Source organism: Rhynchophorus ferrugineus, unplaced genomic scaffold (assembly GCF_030347505.1).
Source record: "Rhynchophorus ferrugineus isolate W39M unplaced genomic scaffold, kcgeb_rfMv2 rfM8, whole genome shotgun sequence".
NCBI lineage: Eukaryota > Metazoa > Arthropoda > Insecta > Coleoptera > Curculionidae > Rhynchophorus > Rhynchophorus ferrugineus.
In genome coordinates this window covers 28807789-28828436 of record NW_027472587.1, presented here as the reverse complement: position 1 = coordinate 28828436, position 20648 = coordinate 28807789, and the positions used below count along the sequence as shown (strand labels likewise).

At 34.4% G+C, this 20648-nt stretch overlaps 1 protein-coding gene and 1 long non-coding RNA gene across 3 annotated transcripts in view; both read right to left on the bottom strand.

Moving 5' to 3' along the window:
• RanBPM (Ran-binding protein M) overlaps positions 1-20648 on the bottom strand; it is a 72308-nt gene that overhangs the window by 34283 nt on the left and 17377 nt on the right. The window lies entirely within an intron of this gene.
• Positions 12281-12737, bottom strand: LOC143200719 (uncharacterized). Its single transcript, XR_013006792.1, has 3 exons — positions 12598-12737; positions 12421-12497; positions 12281-12366 (listed from the first exon to the last, which is right to left on the bottom strand). It is a non-coding gene; the product is annotated as an uncharacterized LOC143200719 (long non-coding RNA).

Genomic DNA, 20648 nt, shown 5'->3' with positions numbered 1-20648 from the left:
GACCTAATTAAGAACTAAATATAATAAAATATTTTTAATAAAAAAAATTGAACTGACTTCAAAAAATAAACAAGGAGCTCACTAAAAAGTAAAAAATAATCCAACGAGCATCAAATTAGATTACTACGCTACCTAACCTAGGTGATTTGACAAATGTTCTAACCAAACTAGAACAATAACAAAAAGTCGTTTTCCCCACTAGGAATCGAACCCGCGATCTCCGCATGTGAGCTATCTACAATATTTCTACGGCTTCTCATATGATATGGTTAGTGTTTAAAAAGCAAACTGAACGGCTTTTGCACTGAACGAATTTCGGTCTTCCGTTACGTCAGTCCAGCAATAACATTATATTTAATTATTTTATAAAGTCGATTTACACCTCTCCCCACAGATCCTGACTTGGTTAAAATGGGACCACCTCGGAAGTACACTCTTTCGAATAAAAAAAGAAGAATTTTGAAAATCTGTCCATAACTGACGGAGAAATCGACGAACATACATTAAAAAAATATACAGTCGAACATAGAACTTTCTTCTTTTTTGAACTTGGATATACAATTGTTAATTAGGTGGATTAGGTCTCCAGAGAATATCACTACGAAAAAATGCTCAAAGGTGATGTGCAAAAGAGTACAATGTAAATATAATAAAACAACCCTAACCTATAAACAGCGACAATCTGTATTATTATTAACTGTTTTAAGTCCCTTGATATATGCGTTAGATTTTTATAATGTTAAAATAAATAATATTTGATAACTTTTTTTAATTATTTTATGACAGAGTCAAAATACTCTGAGAGTATTTGTTAAACATATGGATGTAAGAAGTAACAAATAAAAATATATTAGAATAAAAATTCTCTTTAGGCGACTTCGGGTAGTTCCGATTTCCTCTCGGTCATATCTCCCCCGAAGGCACACCACTGCCCGCGGGTGAATTATCGTTCGCCAACCGACACCGCAGACCGGTTCTGATTTTCGGCATAAACTCGGCGGCCCGCCTGGCAGACGTCGCGTCCAGGGGCGTCTCCGCCAGGGGTAAACGAACCGCCTCGACGGAATCGACACCGCAAGGTCGATGTACCAGCTCGGGTCCCGCTGAAGCGCGGTCCCTGCACGTCTAGACCAGCCGCTCGCTCTCGCTGTCTGTCTGCCTTGCTGAAAGCAAAACAAACGACGGTGGAGAGGTTGATAAATTAAAAATAAATCGAGACAGTTGGGGTATGTGTTGATTTCAATCGAGAGCCCTTCAAAAGGCGCGCGCCATTTACTGGACCGGGCCACAACACGATCTATCCGGGATCAAACCGAGCATCGCAAAGTCAATGTTTGCATGACTGTATATTGTGTAGAGATATAGTCTATACAATATGAGAGTGAATTCACATCATCAAGATATTTAATGTATTGCCTGCCTCAATTTGTATAGTTTAAACAGCCTGCAAAAGCCGTCTGGTTGTCTCGTCTGACGTCTTCAAAATATTAATTATAATAACTACACGTTATAAATCGACAACTGTTGTCTTAACGCTTTGCTTGTTTTGAAAAATTTCAAATCGCTGCTTATTATTGAAAAAGCTGAAGCCAGACAGAACAGATTGCACCTCGAATTCCTCGAAGGAATGAGATAATGGAGGCCCCATAGTAAGTCCTCGGCCTACCATAGTAAAACACAATTTTTTTTTATTCAACATAAATCCCTTCAAGGGTGATACACTCATTATAGCGACCCTCCAACTTTTCGATACCATTTTTGTAGTACGATTTGTCCTTTGCTTCAAAATAGGCCTCAATTTCGACGATTACCTCTTCATTCGACGAAAATTTCTCCCCAGCGAGCATTCTTTTCAGATCTAAGAACAGGAAATAGTCGCTGGGGCCAGATCTATACGGAGAATACGGTGGATGAGGAAGCAATTCGAAGACCAATTCATGGATTTTTGATACGGTGTATTATTTTGGTGAAGAAGCACTTTCTTTTTTTTTAATGCGGCCGTTTTTCGCCGATTTCTTATTTCAAACGGTCCAATAACGCTATGTAATAGTCGCTGTTGATGGTCCTTCCGTTTTCAAGGTAGTCAATGAAAATTATTCCATACAGACGCCATAACCTTGCCAGCCGACTGTTGCGTTTTCCCTCACTTTGGAGTGAGTTTATCGTTTGCAGTCCACTCGGATAACTGTCGATTGGACATCGGGGTGAAATGATGGAGCCATGTTTCATCCATTATCACATATCGACGCAAAAACTCGGTTTATTACGCTTGACAATTCGTCGTTGTTTTTGGACAAAAGTATTCGTGAATGATATGATGTACACGTTCAGTTGATATCTTTAGAGTGTCTGCTACTTCATTCAATTTAAATTTACGGTCATTCAAAATCGTTTTGTGGATTTTCTAATGTTTTCGTCGGTAACAACCTCTTTTCGGCGTCCACTGAGTTCACCGTTTTAGGTATCCATTTCACCACGTTTAAACTTAGCATACCAATGATACTTTAAATGAATACCTAGATGGTTGATTTTCCTGGATCAGTGTCCGAAAACTCGGCATCAAGCCAAGTTTTTGCTTCAATTGTATTTTTTCCCTTCAAAAAGCAATATTTTATCAACACGCGAAATTCCTTTTTATCCATTTTTTTCACAATAACAAAAGTAATGATGCGACAGCTGCGAAACTTATACACGCATCTTTTGAGGATTAGGGCCAACTAAAAAACATATGGATTTATTCTAGTAGCGCTATCTATGTGTCAGGCCAGGTACTTTTCAATTGACCTGTTACGTAATAAACGTTGCAATAACTAAATAAAAATCATTCTGAAGTCGGTACCGTGCCCAAACAGTTATATTAAATTAGATTTATTTTGTTCCTTTTTAATTTTGTTTATGACCTAAAATTATATTATTTTGTATTGTTTGAAGGTTCGGCATCGACTCTCATACCGTCTCACGCTCGATACAACATCGGAATTAGGGTGCAAGGTACTGGAACACCCCCACAGGCATGGACCGCTGAAAGAAGCCCTCGGAAGTCAAAGATTCAGCACCGACGACGAGGTAGAGGAGTTGTCAATGGACAAAATGTGTAATTTTCTTCAATAGTAAATAAACGTGTCAGAGTATTTGTCTCGATCATATTTGAACCACCCTCGTAGAATAAAATGACATGTGTCAAATCACATTGCATACTTAAGTCTAGCGGCTGTTTATCTGTTAGAAAAAAGTGGTAATAACTTTCCGGTGCACCAGGTATATATACATATATGTAAACAACCAAACAAATCAAATGTAAACGGTCGTGGCAATGAACTACAAGATTTTATTTCCGTATGATGACTGTGGTCGATAGCTTCATTATGTCTGTTTTGAAAATGACCTAGCTCAATGTCGATGACGCGAACTGGACAAGCAAATAAAAAACTCGACCAGCTGCCTTCGACGTCTCTTCGATCAGATCGAGGATACGGTCCGAGAATGCATCGAAGAAAAACAACCGATGTATGCACGGCGGAATCGTAGTAGGCCGGGACCGACCGTTCGTCCGTTCTAGTACGTACGGTTGTTCGATAAAAATATCGAAAGAAAAAAAATGTTTGATTCCCCGCTAAGCTAACAGGAAGATCGCCGATGGATTTGTACAAACATTCTCATTTTTAGTCGCCAACATGTACGTTTTATTTTTAAGCGGGCAACGTGACGGAACAAAGACGACAATAAAATATGAAATTGCCTTAAGCCGTCTCAACTACAGGTTTCTATTTTGAGATGATGATGCCGTAGCTGATGACTTTAATAAAAGATACAAATATAACTTCTATGCTTGCGTCCACGTTAATTGGTTAGAAATAATATTGATCATTGTCTTCTTCTGTACTGTCGTTTTCGTATATCAGCTGGCGCTTGCATGTAATTTGATCAGCGATATCTATTGGTAAGAATGCGAAGTATCAATGTACTAAAACTCTTAAATTCGATGATATTGACATTTTCCTGTATAAAATAACAGTGCACACAGATATTGACCATAAAACATTGAGCTGAGGATGTTCTTGAAGCTTTTCACGAATGGGATGCCTGATTCTAGGTGTGTTCACGTTCCTCATAAACCCTGGGGCATTGAGTAACGCGCGGACTTTCTTGGATTGGAACATTTGAACTAATGTAAGTTGTCTCTCAGAGACGTACCTGTACCATAACTGTGCTCCATAGAGACAGACTGGACGGACTAGCATCTTATACAGAGTCGCTTTCTGGGGGATTGGGAGTTTGACTTTTTTCATCGAAGAGTGGAAATAGTAGGCTTTACACGAAATTGCCTTGGCTAATAGCGTGCTGAATTTGGACTGACCATTGGAACCTACGGTCGAATCGGAGACCGAGGTATAATACCTTCTTTAGCCAGGAATTCTTTCAATTTGGAGGCGGTATGCACGGAACTTTTCCGGTGATGGAACAGAATAGCCTGCGTTTTGCTTGCGTATATCTGTAGTTGCCAGAATTTGTACCACGCAATGGCTTGGTTGAGTTAGACCTAAAGCCTGTCACGGATGGCGTCCCGACTGTAACCGGTGGTAAAGAAAGCCGTGTCGTCTGCATAAAACGCCGTGTTTGACGGCTTGGGAAGTGGGAAATCAATATGTATAAGTTGAACAGGGCTGGGACTACCGGAACACCTTGCTGGACTCCTGCAGAGATCTGTTTTAAAATAACAGTGTTCACTTAAAATGGCATTGCCGAATGCTTAGAAACACATATAAATGGAAACTTATGGTGATACTGCTCAGTCATATCCCAATTGTTTGTCTGTTTTATTTTCAACTATTTGAAAGTGGAAATTGTGATGTCAATAGCAAAAAGGACTGGAGGACCAAAAAAACTTCGAAAGTAACGAATTGCACGACTTCTTGAACGAAAAACTAACACAAGCTCTAGAACAAATTTAATACGTCTTAGCGGTTGAAAGAACCGTTTCCATGCGTTTACATACGATATAAAAGATCCAAAAGCAAGTAATGATGATTATCAGACGAATTGAACGAAAATGTTTATTGCAAAAAGTTCTATTGCTTGCTAGGCAAAATATAAACGTTTCCTATGTCGTACTCGTGCTGTGACTGACAATGAAATGAAAAACTGAAAAACTTACTACTTGTTTAGATAGATGCAGCATAGTTTAGGGATGCCGAAAAAATTGTCGATATTTTCTTAGATTTCTTAAACAATATAAAAAACCATTTAATAATTTTTAATAAATCATCTTAAAGGTTTAATGTATTTTCGTACTTAATTTTAAAAAATATCGATAAATATAACAAAAAAATATCGATGTTTTCTCCGATATAACGATATTTTTTTTTTAAATATCGAAAACAATATATTGATATTTAAAAAAATATCTATATTTTTCTCGGTGGCCGATACCCCTAGCATAGCTTCGCTAGCACACGACTCTCAAATGATGAAAACAACATAGTTCTTTTGGTTGTTAGAAAGATGGGAAAAATTGTACAAAAATATGAAAAATATATGACAAACATATATTGTACTGTATCGATTTTTATCAACAAATGCCTTTTTAAAGCGAAAAAAAATATCTAAATATATGTAACCCCCTAATAAAATAGTCAACCGATTTAGAAAAAGTAAAGTAAGAAAGATGAAAGATGAAAAAGAAATTAAAGTATAATATAAATATATAGACAGTATGAAAATTTTAAATCATATTTATTTATTTATATTATTAATATTATAAAAAAAATAGTAATATATACTCATTCAAGATTACTATTATTATTATACCATTTCAAGATTGGGGGGGGGGTCCATTTCAAGATTGGGGGGATTATTAATATTATAAAAAAATAGTAATATATACTCATTCAAGATTACTATTATTATTATACCATTTCAAGATTGGGGGGGGGGGGAGGTGGGAGTATTGAAATGGGAATGCATGTATTTTTAAAGACATTCTACACCCCATCAATTAAAATTTTTGTAACAAGTCATTCAGAATTGTCTAAAAATCCATGAACTACTTTCTTTAAGGATACGAAGGCGGAAACTTTTTCACAGGAAGATTTGCATCGAATTCATAGATTTTTATGTTTTCTTATTTGTTGACCTACAAAAATGCCTTCTTTTAATATAGCATCATTTAATTTAGAGAAAACAGTTTTCAAATACAAAAATCCTTTACCATTTTTATCCATAGCCTAGACAACATTTTTCATTACACCAAGTTTTAGATGTAAGGGTTGAAAAATAACATTTTCTTATGGAATAAGACGTTCATATTTAACCTCTGATTTAAACAAAGTCGGTTCCTTTTGTCTTTTAATCTTTAACTTTATATTAGTTGTTGGCTTCTCAACTGTCCCACAAACAGAGAAAACAACAATATTTCGTGAAACCTCCTTGTAGTTCAAGAACTATAGCTATAACTTCTAAATCAGCACAAACTTTCCGGTTGTATTCTTTGCAATTAATTAAGTCCACATTTAGTCCCATGTTTTCATACTTTTCTTTAAAAATCACTGAATATGCAATAGGTATGGAAAGATACCGGCTGTCATTGTGGGGTAATACAGCTTTTAAGCGTAAATAGTATTCACACTATTACTAAGAAACGCGACGTGTTAAACAAACATATCAATAGACAATGTTCTTAACAATGGAATGAGGAATTGAAAACCCGTAATCTTATTTATGTTAGAAAAATTGCGTCACATAGTACGATCGAAAAAATTGGACAAAGAAATGATGAAAATACATGGTTTTCAATAGTTTTAAAAGGACTAAATATACTTTAGAGCTTTTTATTTCGAGTATTATTACTTTCTGATCACAGTAGAACTAGAAAAACAAAAATTCATAGCAGGAAAATGCTTATTTCTGCGAAAGAGATGGGGGAAGGGGGAAATCCCTCGGGTTACTACGACATTTTTTATATTCTAATATTCCGCATCCTCGATATTATTGCGTAAGTCGTAAGAGCTCGTGCGTGGCCGGTAAAAGCAGCGAGTAGCAGGACGATCGACCGTAAATCAAGCCGAAGAAAAAAGTCCTTACGTCCCACTTGATTTCAACACCTGTACAGAACAGAACCGAAAACGTGAGAATCGTTCGGCGACCTTGTTTTGTGACGATTGTTGCTCTTTTAACAATGGCAAAAGGTGAAACAGCATTATACGTATGACTAACAGTAATTTTTAAAAGCTCCTACCGGTGGACTTTGATTCTTGAGGTCATACGCATTCGGAAAATGATAATCGTAAATGAGCAATTGTTGCAATGTAACAATAATATAAAAAAATGATATAAACAAAATGATAGTTTTTATCGAACTGCTGATAAACGATCTGGGAATTTTGAACATCTAAAATTATATCTTTATTACTAACAGGTCAATTGAAAAGTCCCCAGAATACCATAGTAAAAGTATTTTTTGGCAAATTTTTTTTTTTTATTCAAAATAATTCCCTTCAAGGGTGATACACTGATTAGAGTCACTCTCCAACTTTTCCATACCATTTTTGTAGTATGATTTGTCCTTTACTTCAAATTAGGCCTCAGTTTCGGCGATCACCTCTTCATTCGACGAAAATTTCTTCCCAGTGAGCATTCTTTTGAGATCTGGGAACAGGAAATAGTCGCTGAGGGCCAGATCTGGAGAATACGTTGGATGAGAAAGCAATTCGAAGCCCAATTCATGGACTCTTGCCATCGTTTTCACTGACTTGTGACACGGTACATTGTCTTGGTGAAGCAGCATTTTCTTTTTCTTAAAATGCGATTTGCGATTTCGTCCTTTAAACGGTCTAATAACGCTATGTAATAGTCGCTGTTGATGGGCCTTCCTTGTTCAAGGTAGTCAATGAAAATTATTCTATGCACATCCCAAAATACAGACGCCATAACTTTGCTAGCCGACTGTTGCGTTTTCCCACATTTCCTGTCGATTGGACTTTGGAGTGAAATGATGGAGCCATGTTCATCCATTGTCACATGTCGATGCAAAAATTCAGGCATATTACGCTTGATCATCTTCAAACACTGCTCAGAATCATCAACTCGTCGTTGTTTTGATCAAAAGTGAGCTCGCGTGGCACCCACTTTGCACAGAGCTTTCTCTATGCAAAGTGGGTGCCACGCGAGCTCACTTTTGATCAAAAGCAAAGACGAATTAATGATTCAGAGCAATAAACCGGAGGTTTTGCGTCGATATGTGACAATGGATGAAGCATATTTCCATCATTTCACTCCGAAATCCAATCGAAAGTCAACCGAGTGGACTGCACATGATGAACCCGTTCCAAAGCATGCGAAAACGCAACAGTCGGCTGACAAGGTTATGGCGTCTGTATTTTGGGATGGGCATGGAATAATTTTCACTGACTACCTTGAAAAAGGAAGGGCCATCAACAGCGACTATTACAGAGCGTTATTGGACCGTTTGAAGGACAAAATCGCCGAAAAACGGCCGCATTTGAAGAAAAAGAAAATGCTGCTTCACCAAAACAATGCACAGTGTCACAAGTCAGTGAAAATGATGGCACAAATCCATCCACCCACCGTATTCGCCAAATCAGACTATTTCCTGCTCTCAGATCTCAAAAGAATGCTCGCTGGGAAGAAATTTTCGTCGAATGAAGACGTGATCGCCGAAAGTGAGGCCTATTTTGAAGTAAAGGGCAAATCGTACTACAAAAATGGTATAGAAATCGGTTGGAGGGTCGCTATAATCAGTATGTCACCCTTGAAGGGAATTACGTTGAATAAAAAAAAGCTAATTTTGCCAAAAAAATATGATTTACTATGGTAGGTCGGGGACTTTACAATTGACCTGTTAATTACCACTGAATACTTCGTACATTGCCAAGATAGTGACCATCATAACGTTTTTTTGAATGTTTATATTTTATTTATGAAGAAATAAAAGTATTTCTTACATCGGCTACAAGGAAAAATTAGCTTAATTCCAATCCTTAAATTAAGATCGCAGTAAGAAGGTATCAATTAGATTTAAAAAATGCAGCCATGTACGGGCAATGATCGCCCGAAAGGTAACATTCGTCTTGGTTCCCGACTCTTTCGAATGCGGACGCGCTAAATATACACACCTTTCTCGAGTCCGCACGTTCTGCGGGACTTCTCGCCAAAGGCGCGCGCCGCAGCTCATCCAAACATTTCCGAAAGTCCAAAATAGACGGGCTTCGACGATGACCGGCGATTTTTTCCAGGTTTATTTTCATACGCGAGCGTCCAGAACGCGGATCCGCCGCCCGGTAGCTATATTTGTTTATATGTAATGCAAGCGAATTCGATCGAAAAAGGTAGAGAAAATTCAATGAAATCATGATTCAGCATTAACACAGGTTGGGTACCGTCATTTCCCGTTAATAGTTGGGGAATTTCCCACAAATAGCTTTTATAACTTAAGGACATTGAATTAACGTTGGGGTTATTTTACTCAACGATTTACTGTGAAATATTGTGAATAATATACAGGAAAAATTCATATTTTGAATTTGCATTGCAGCAAGAGGTCATGTCGAAAAGGCCAAGGCATAATTTTTAGAACGAGCGGGTTTCCCATACCAATAATAACATCTTGTGCAATTTTAACCCGACTTATGTTTATTAAAAGTAATTTTTGAATATTTAAATTTTTTTTTATTTTTATTGAGAATTATTATTTTATATCATTGTCATCATTGATATATTTAATATAAATAAAGTTTAAGACATTCTGTCATGAAATTCAAGGATATTTATAATTAATATTTGACAAAATGACTAGAAACTCAAGAACATTTTATTGGTATTGAATTGAAATACACAATATTTGTTCAATATGGCCACTGATATTGACAAAATAAGGTTCTTCCTCTTGTTCTACTCCTCGTTACATGAGTGGAACTTCAGCAGTTGAGTATCGGCAGTTCATATATATAGCCTGAAGCTATAGAAAAACAACAAGTAGCAGTCAATAAGATCCACAAATTCACTAAAGCTTAATAGTTAATCCTAGTAAGGATGGCAAAACATTTACGTAACCAACGAAGAACTACACAATGACCTCTAAATACACAATACAGTCAATGTATGAGTTGTCAAGTAAAGTAAAAGAAATGAAACAGAAATTTGGTTTAAGACTTCACTGAAGAACTTATTATAGAATATAATACATTAAAAATATATTAAAGCATGTCTAAACCTATATTATCTAAAGTACTTTATGAAGTATTCTGCACATGCTTATAAAATTGTAAGGCAATTATTGAAATGACTTTTGGAAGTCTTCTAATTCCTATCAACTATGTAAAATGAATATTTTGGTAGCCCTATCAAATACATATGCACATTCAAATTATCATCATAAATTTTTTCAGTAGGTTTGCCATTGACGCAATTTTGATTTATTCTGCAAATATAAAGCACTTAATTCCAATAATACTATCCCCACAGCACCCAAGTGGCGATTATTGGCCACCCTTTACAGCTATTACCTGCATTTATTAATTTTATTTTATTACTTTATTTTTTCTTTTCGTGGTTGCACAAAATCATTTCTAATTGTGAAATATAAGATAAATCATCAGTCATCTAGCCTATTATTGTAAGTATTACAACTAACAAGTACATACTGCACTTGGTTTCTGTAAAATTAATAAGTTAAAAGTATTTTTTACCTACGAAAACAACCTACATTTTAAATGAGAAACATCATACTTGTGTTCTGTAAAATAAATAAGCAAGTGTTTTTTTGTTCCCACCAAAAGAACTTATAACTGGCCAGTAATTTGAAATTAATATAAAAAAACTTCACTTCATTGACTTGAAAAACATGAAAAAAAATAACCAAAATTTTTTGTTCCCAACTAATTATCTACAAAAAATAATAATACAATCAGCGTTTTTCTTCGCTAGTTTATCACCATCGGCCTCCGATAAATTTAGCTCCAATTGTCTGGCTCTCGGCACAATAATAAACCGATTCTAATTAAGGCGTTCTGTTCCCGACAAGGATGAGGGACGAAGAATGGCGACGAAAAAATCGAACCGGGATTAATTTAAAGCGCCACGTTTTGTTCGCCATTTCGCATCATCATCGAAAAGATGGGAATATATAGGTTTTTAAAAATTGGCGAGAGCGGTCCACCTGTTCGTTGTCTTTAATTAGAAAGCGACAGGCGAATAGATCAACTGATTTTGATTAGATTAATGGTGGTGGGAGATAACTGACATATGAATAGATGGATTAAGCAAATCGCTTGTTTTTTAAATAAACGCGATAAACAAGTGCAACTATTAAACGGGACCCTGATTTTGTTTTTGACAATATTAAATTCTGTTGTCAGATGGTTATTGAGAAAATAATAGTGTTTAATATAAACTGAATTTAGAGAGTAGAAATAATGACGAGATAACTATTTTCGAGATGAGAATGTCGCGAATGCGACGCATTCTTTTCAGATTTTTTATTAATAAATAATATCTCAGAGATTAGAGATAATTATAATCTGAACAACATTTGTTCAATGACAAATATTATGTAGCCTTAAATCTAAACAAAAAACTAAAGATTTTTGCATTATCTAGATCGACGATTAACTTGGAAGAAATATACACTAATAAAGCGTAAACAACTTGAGCTTAAACCGAATAAGATGTATTGGCTAATAGGACGTAAATACAAACTATCTTTGAATAATAATAATAACTCAAAAACAATTGGCAGAAACGTTAAATATGGAATAAGAAATGATTAGTGACCGATTACGAGCAATGGAGAAAATCCAAAGGATGGGAAGATGGGTGCCACATCAATTGAATGACAGGCAAATGGAAATTGGAAAAATCGTCTGTGGAATGATGCTTCAAAGAGCATGATCGGAAGCGATTTTTGCATCGAGTAGTAACGGGTGATGAAAACTGGATTTTTTTGAAAACCCTAAGCGCAAAAACCTTTATTATCGACTGACAAAGCCGGCCGATCGACTCTAAGGACAAATCGTTTTGGTCGCAAGACAATGCTCTGTGTTTGGTGGGACCAAAGCGGAGTGGTCTATTACGAACTAATGAAACCTGATGAAACAGTTAGTAGTGATCGCTACCGACAATAAATGAACAGTTTGAAGCGCCCAGAAGGGACTTGAAAACACGGTGATTTTACAGCGCGATAACGCGCCGTCTGATAAAGTAAAACTGGTCAAGGAAATGATGGAAGCACTTGGATGGGACATACTATAACATCCGCCGTACTCACAAGACCTTGTCCCGTCCTACTGTCAACATTTTGCATAAATGGGTTACTCAAACGATAGTTTTTTTGGAAATGTATCCAAAAATGGCCTGAAAAATGGGAAAGATGTATGGAATTATATGTCCAATACTTTGAATACATACATTGTTCTATTGTCTTGATAATTATGTAGTTTTTTTTTTCCAAAAAAGCCGGTAATGACTTTGCGATGCACCTGGTACTAATAAAGCGTAAACAACTTAAACAACAGACTTAAACTGAACCAGATGTATTGGCTTATAAGGCATAAATACAACTTATCTTTAGATATAATAACATACCGTTGTATAAGTCAATCCTTAGGTTCATATAAACGTATGGTACCGAATGTGGGGTACTACTATCAAATCCAACATAGCCATCCTTCATGTACCATTGTTGACGCCACATATTATGCCAATAACAATCTAATTCAGTGCGATATTCCCCTGGAAACCATAATGAGTGTGATCCGAAGTATCAATGTAAAGTACTGTGAAAAAGTGTCAATGCACCAGAATACACTCGTCAAACAAATAAATGTGCGCGATGAAGTGCGTAGATTAAAACAGTTGCTACCATCCGACTTTATTAATACACATAGACCACATATAGTCTATCCAAAGTTGTTGTGAACATACTTAATCAAAATATTTAATGTATTGCCTGAAGCAATTTGTAAATTCGTTTTAGAATCAGACAATATTTTCCTTTATTTTTTTATTTAAGAGACACAATGCTGTCTGATAACTTCGAATATGTAACCGAACCAGTCTTTCAAAGTCGTCCGGTTGTCAAACGTATTTTTGTTATAAATCAAAGACAAAACAAACTAAAACTCAGAGTTGGCAACATTGCACCGTTTTAATGTGATAAATTAAAATAACGTATGTTCACATCAACTTTGGATAGACTATAGAATAGTATTTAAATTAGGTATAATTAACTGACTTCAAAAAAGAAGGAGGTTTTATGTTTGGCCATATATATATTTCAATATTTCAGATTGATCAGTTGGTAGTAGTTAAAATAATATTGTAAATAGATAAATAGGTTTAGGGAAGTATTAAGCTAAATTGAATCTATATAGTAAAATATAAAATAGGTTGAATAAGGGTTTTGTTTATTTTTATTTAGTTATTACAAGAATTATTATGTACATATTTTATTTTAAAACGTTTTCATTTTGCGTTAAAAATCTAAGTTAAGTAAGATTATATTTTACTTTTTGGTGAGTTCCTTATTTATTTTTTGAAGTCGGTTAAATTTTTTTGTTAAAAAATATTTTTACTAGACGAGTTTGTGTAGAAGTCCAACATAAACAAGCCCAACTATTAAATGGGATACTGATTTTATTTTTGACAAAATTAAATGGTGTTGCAAAATCGTTATTAAGAAAATAATCGTGATAAGACAAACGGAATTTACAGAGTAGAAGTAATCGTATGATACCTATCGTCGACGAAATAAATACTAGGAATGCGACGTAATTTTTTCAGATTTTCTTATTTATAGATAATCAGTAATTAGAGACAATTATAATCTGAACACTACTTGTTCAATGAGTAATATTATGACTCTTAAAGTTACAAAAAAAAACTAAATGTTTTCGCATTAAAATCTCTTAGGTTCTATCAAATTGTTTACACTAACATTAATGAGTATACTAGCGCTGTCATTTGCTTTAGCATTAACAAACACTACACTCAGATCAGGTCAGATCAGATATGATGGTAATTATTTTTCAATATTTTAATATTATAACAGTTTCTCCTTTGATCTATAGCATCTATCGATTTTGCAAACGCGTAATATATCGACGCGAAAAGGTGGTAGTCGGATGGAGTCAGGTCAGGAGAATACAGCGGGTGGGACCAAAAACAACGACGAGTTGATGATTCGGAGCTGTGTTTGAAGATGATCAAGCGTAAGAAACCCGAGTTTTTGCGTCGATATGTGGCAATGGATGAAACATGGCTCCATCATTTCACTCCGAAGTCCAATCGACAGTCATCCGAGTGAACTACACACGATGAACTCGCTCCAAAGCGTGGCAAGACGCAACAGTCGGCTGGCAAGGTTATGCTGTCTGTATTTTGGGATGCGCATGGAATAATTTTCATTGACTACCTTGAAAAATGAAGGACCATCAACAGCGACTATTACATAGCGTTATTGGACTGTCTGAAGAACGAAATCGCCGGAAAAACTGCTTCACCTAGACAATGCACCGTGTCAAAAGTCAAAAATCCATGAACTGGGTTTCGAATTTCTTCCTCATGCACCGTATTCTTCAGATCTGGCCCCCAGCGACTATTTCCTGTTCTCAGACCTCAAATAGAATGCTCGCTGGGAAGAAATTTTCATCGAATGAAGAGGTGGTTGCCGAAACTGAGGCCTATTTTCAAGCAATCGTACTACAAAAATGGTATCGAAAAGTCGGAGGGTCGCTATAATCAGTGTATCGCCCTTTTAGGGAATTATGTTGAATAAAAAAAACTAATTTTGTCTAAAAATGTGTTTCACTATGGTAAGCCGGGGACTTTTCAATTGACCTGTTACTATATGTTGTTACGCCGTAAAAGCACCTTATCATGTCTTTTAGTGTATTGTATAAGGCACTACACCACTACACAACGATGGGCCGGTTTCGCCGGATAATAACCGTGATTTTTTCTTTCATACCTTTGAAGCAGCATTTCACTGAGGATTCTTCGGTTTTCTAATTGCATGTCATTCAATTTATGTGGCTACATCATTCATCATACATTCATCTTTTACATTTCTATCTTTAGATCTTTCGCATCGCTTATAATCGTTCACAAATTGCGACTCGCTTCACATTTAATTTTCTGCCAAATGTTTTTGACTTTGTATTAGGACTTCATCCAGTAACTTTTGCAGTTCCTCATGGTCAGTGTTCATCTTTGGTACATTAAGGCGTTATGCAGTCATGTAGTCATTCGATTAAGATGAGATAATCAGTGCACAACTGAAGAACACATTCAGAGACGCAAATATAACGATTTGAACATGTCTGTTGAAAAGTGAAGTCGATCTTTTGAATTTAGAAAATTGGTTCCCGATTCCCGATCACCGGCTATAAATTGATGACGATAATAGGAACCTCAAGAACCAATTATATTTAACCAGGATCTAATCATGATGATTTACAAATGTAAAACGAATGCGTTTCCGCTCGCTATCGTTTCCCACCTCCCCCTCGACTCCGCCAAGAACACAGCGGCTTAATTAAAATTGTCTTATTGTTATATTAAGAAGCCAGACACAATCGCGGCAGTGGCCAGATATATCTCGGCGTTTAATTACGCGAAATTGCGATTTCGCCAAAACGAGATTCAAGTCACCGTGCGAGATTTAAGACAGAGTAAAAGTGCGGAACGGCGGCGTAATCGGGATCGTGCCGTGTTTTTCGACAAAAATGCTTTCGAATCCGCGCGAAAGCCATTCCATTCGGCGGCAAGTAAATCGCTGATGGTCGGGCTTCGGTCGCGCTGACCCTGCTCGGTTGTTCGTTTGAGAGGAGCCGGCAACAGCGCGCCCGCACGAAAAATATGGTGATTCTCCATTTTTTTCATGGAAAATCACTCAACCCACGGCCACTGAGCTGCCAGATCTTGCGGTTTTTCCCCTGTTCTACCGAAATACGACCTCCAGAAAACTGACGTTGGAAATCTATTTTTAGGATCATTTACTTAGATCCGATATAGTAAAAAATTGTATAGTTTTAAGATAATTCATAGTTCTTTAGTTGATTCGAGGACATTCGACTAAACTTTAACTCTATATATTACGTGAAGCGAGTTTCTTTTTTCATATTTTCCATTATTAATATATTTTTTTTCAAACACAAACAATAACATGGCCATTTAAGGAAACCCATATTTTTTTTTACCTTGGGGTACTTATGCTTAATGAAGAAGCTTAGATACGTACCAAAAGTTTTACAGTGATGGATATGTGATTTTACAAGAAAACTGGTGGAAACTTTGATTAATCAAAATCATACATATCAGAGTTAATAGCATAGAAAATCACTGAACCCACAGCCTTACCTTGAGTTGCCATGTCTAGCAGTTTTTCCCTATTCTGGGAAATATTACCTTTAGGAAACTGACGTTGGAAATTAGCAATCAGGATTTTCAGGATCATTTTGTTAGATTAGTTAGATTTCATATTCATATCAAGGAAATAGACTAAACTTGAAATATAATATAATATATATATATATATATATATATATATATATATATATATATATATATATATTATAGAAGTTCCGTAAGAGTTCATTTTTGTAAGCGCAACACGCCGAGTTTCTTTTTGTGTTGATTTTTACTGTATATAATGTAATACTTATTCACAGTCATTTCCTTTTAATTTAATTATATTTATGATTTATTCTTTTCCATTTATCTCTACCATAATTCAAAAATTACATTTATGTGTTTTATTTTATAATTATTTATGTCTTTATGAAGTACAAATATTGTGTAAGCTTAACATAATGCCAAAGTGGATGCCAATTACTGGTTTTATAATTATGGATTCTTGATAATCGAAAACATACATAACCGTCACACAAATGGTTCCCGTTGATTGTGGCGACATTGTATTTATTATCTTTGCCTATAGTTTTTATTCTATGCATTACACGTTCATTATAGTTAGATTTAGGGATTCCGAAAATATAAAAATTTATTATTCAAAAAATACCAATATTTGTTTGACGATATATTTTTCAAAAAAGTATCGACAGTTGGAAATGAGAGGTTCGAGCTTTGAGCTGTAAATTCATTTATAGTTTTTAAGTTTGTTTCCTTTACAATATAGGAATGTTCTGAAAGGAGCTTGGTGTAGATTTATATTTCGTGACATTTTGCTTTTGTTTGAAGCATTTTTAAAATAAAAATGCAGCATAAAGTCAGTGGAAATGGTTTGATGCTTATGTTTATGTTCATGTTTATGGCCAGTGTCAGAATTGCTTCATTCGTTTTCGTACCAGAAAGTGTGATGTTAAAGACGAACCTCACCCTGGACGGCATATCGTTGAAGAAATCGATGGAACTCTTTAAAACAACGAACTAGAACGACATATTTCACGTTGTATCTCCATATTAATTAACAGTGAGATATTTAATGGACGTAGTTCCATTCCATTTTTCCATTTACTGCTAAAGTCATCTCCACTTTCAACTACCAGCAACTAATGCATTTGAAGCAGAAGTTTAAAAAGAAACGATTGAAATTGATCTGGAAGGGTGTTTTCTCCAACCTATCACATTGGCTGAACACATAGATGGCACTAGTTTTATTGCATTCACCGCTTTTTTAGTTAGTACTAACCTTAAAAAAAAGCTGTTAAAATTTCATGATCTTCTACTCCTAAGTTTGTGAGTTATTGTGCCAAGAGCAACACTAGTTTTGTTACTTTCAAAACAATGAATCAAAAACAATTTCGTGTTTTAATTTTACACTGCTTCTTCAATTTTGAACAAAAAAAAACGCGTTTTCTTTGTTACGCCGTAAATATTAGAACATTTATTGCGGTATTTTATTTCTGCAGATAAAATCACAACCAAACGATCAATTACCAAATATTATTTTAGTCTTGTTCAACATATATCGAGAACTTTTCACGAATTCAATAGCAAATAATTGGCACATAATTGCAACAGCTGAGCGCAATAGTTTCATGGCCAAAGTTTCCATTCTATGACTGCAAAATGCTTAATTAAATTCAACAAGCCATTGGCTGGAATAATGAGAGTAAACGTACTTTTTCATTTATAACGCCAAGTAATAATTCACCGACATGTTAACGTTAAATCAACAAAGAGACTCAAAGGGATGAATGAAGATTTCCGTAATGGTTATATTCACAGTTTCAGTGTTAAAACGGAGTATGATTACTAAAAAGATAATAATAATGGCAATGTTCTAATGCCAGTAGACACTTAAAAATTTGTAATTATTATACATTTCAAAGCTTGCAAAAAAATTTAATCGTAAAACTTTCACTAATTGCCAACGATGACCTAAATTCGCACTTAGCTTAGTTATTTTTTAAGACCAGAAATTGTATGAGCGAGTAATGAGATTGTTAAAATGAAAGCATCAAGACAAGACGTCATCATACAAAGTGGAATATATGAATGACCGTAGTTTTTTTTGTATTGGGTAAGGAATTTAATTTTAAAGGGTTTCCTTTTTTTCGTTATGCTATCAACGACGATTTGTCTGACCTAGACTCCTTAATGTGCGCTTCTAACCACAGTCAGTTCTTTTTATGACCAGAAATTGTATGAACGAATAAAGAAATTGTTAAAATGAAGGCAACATCATAAAACATCACCATAGAAAATGGAAATAAAAGAATGACCGTGACTCATTTTTTAAATTTCAAAAAAAAAACCATATGGAATTTCATTTTAAAGGTTTTCTTTTTTTTTTTGTTATACTTTATTTATCAACTACGTTTTATCTGAACTGTGTCTAGTTAATGTGAGTTAAGAACCACAGTAGGTTATTTTTATGACCAGAAATCGTATGAAAGAATAGAAGAAAAAATAAATTGTTAAAATGTTTATCATCCCAACAGGAATGGATTTTTTCTATGGAATGGAATATTACCCCACAAATGTCTTAATGTATTTTAATACGTTAATTGCTATTTTTAAATAATATACCATAATAAATATAGATAGTACAATAATAATACAACTTAATATATATATATATATATATATATATATATATATATATATATATATATATATATATATATATATATATATATATACTATTAACTAATTATATTATAACTAATTATAATTTTATATATATATATATATATATATATATATATATATATATATAAAATTATAATTAGTTAATAAATTTGGCTAATTTAGCATAAATTTGGTTAATTTTTGTAAAGTAGTAAAATCAGTCGAACCAAAAATACCGATTGGAAGATTCGACAGTAACAAGTAGTCAATTACTAAACAATCGATAGTCAATTTCAGTCGAAAGTTCCCAACCAGTTAAAATGTTTATCATCCCAAAAAAATCGCCATAGAAAATGGAAATAAGAGAATGACCGCTGCTTATTCTTCGCATATGAAAAAACATATGGAATTTAATTTTAAAGGTTTGCTTTTTTGCTATACTTTAATTTATATATATATATATATATATATATATATATATATATATATATATATATATATATATATATATAAATTATAATATTTGGTTAATAAATTTGGCTAATTTGGCATAAATTTGGTTAATTTCTGTAAAAAGTAGTGAATTACTAAACAATCGATAGTCAATTTTAGTCGAACGTTCCCAACTAAAATGTTTATTATCCTAAAAAAAATCGCCGCTGCTTATTCTTCGCATATAAAAAAACATTGGAATTTAATTTTTTGTTTGCTTTTTTGCTATACTTTAGTTTTCTTTATATTAACTATGGCTTACCTTAACTAGATCCACTACTTGTTGGAAGCTACTAACCACAGTCAGTTTTTTTATGATATATTTCATTTTAATAAGTATTTCTCTTTTTTTGTTATACTTTGGTCTCCTTTTGCTCACCTATGGTATGTCTGAATTAGATCTACTACTTAATGTGAGCTTCCAACTACAGTCTTCGCCATACCGACTAGCGAATGAAAAATTTAAAGAATCTTTACAGAAGACATTCGATATCATCAGATCAGATTAACCTTACCCTGCTTGATTACTGGCAAGGTATGGTTGTTCCTACATGGATATTACATTCTTGATCATGTCGTTATGATCATTTGATCAGTGCGGCTACAACTTCAAGGATCTTTCTATATTCAAATTATAAAGGATATCGTATATTTTGTGGAGATTGTGTATAATAAACGAAAACAAGTGGTAGTCAGAAAAAGCGATGCGTAATGTACCATGTGTGTCGATAATTATTATACTTTTTTTGTAACAAATTTTCAAATTTTCTCTTTTCATTCTAATTAAAAAGAGATATAAAGCTGTCTGATGCGTTCGAACATCTAACCGAATCAGTCTACAAAAGTCGCCCGTTTGTCAAACTCTTCAAAACATTAGTGATTATAATTAAATGTTATAAACCAGCAAACGTTTTGGCGCTTTGTTTGTTTCAAGAGATTTCCAAAACAATTAAGGAAACTAAGAAGAAATACAGTGATATCAAAATGACTTGATAAGAAAATCAACTGTTGATATTTGGATAAACAGTTAATACCGATCGACATCGACAACAAATTATCTATGTGAACTGTTCATTAATTGAAAAACGTTTACAATACGCCGAAATACA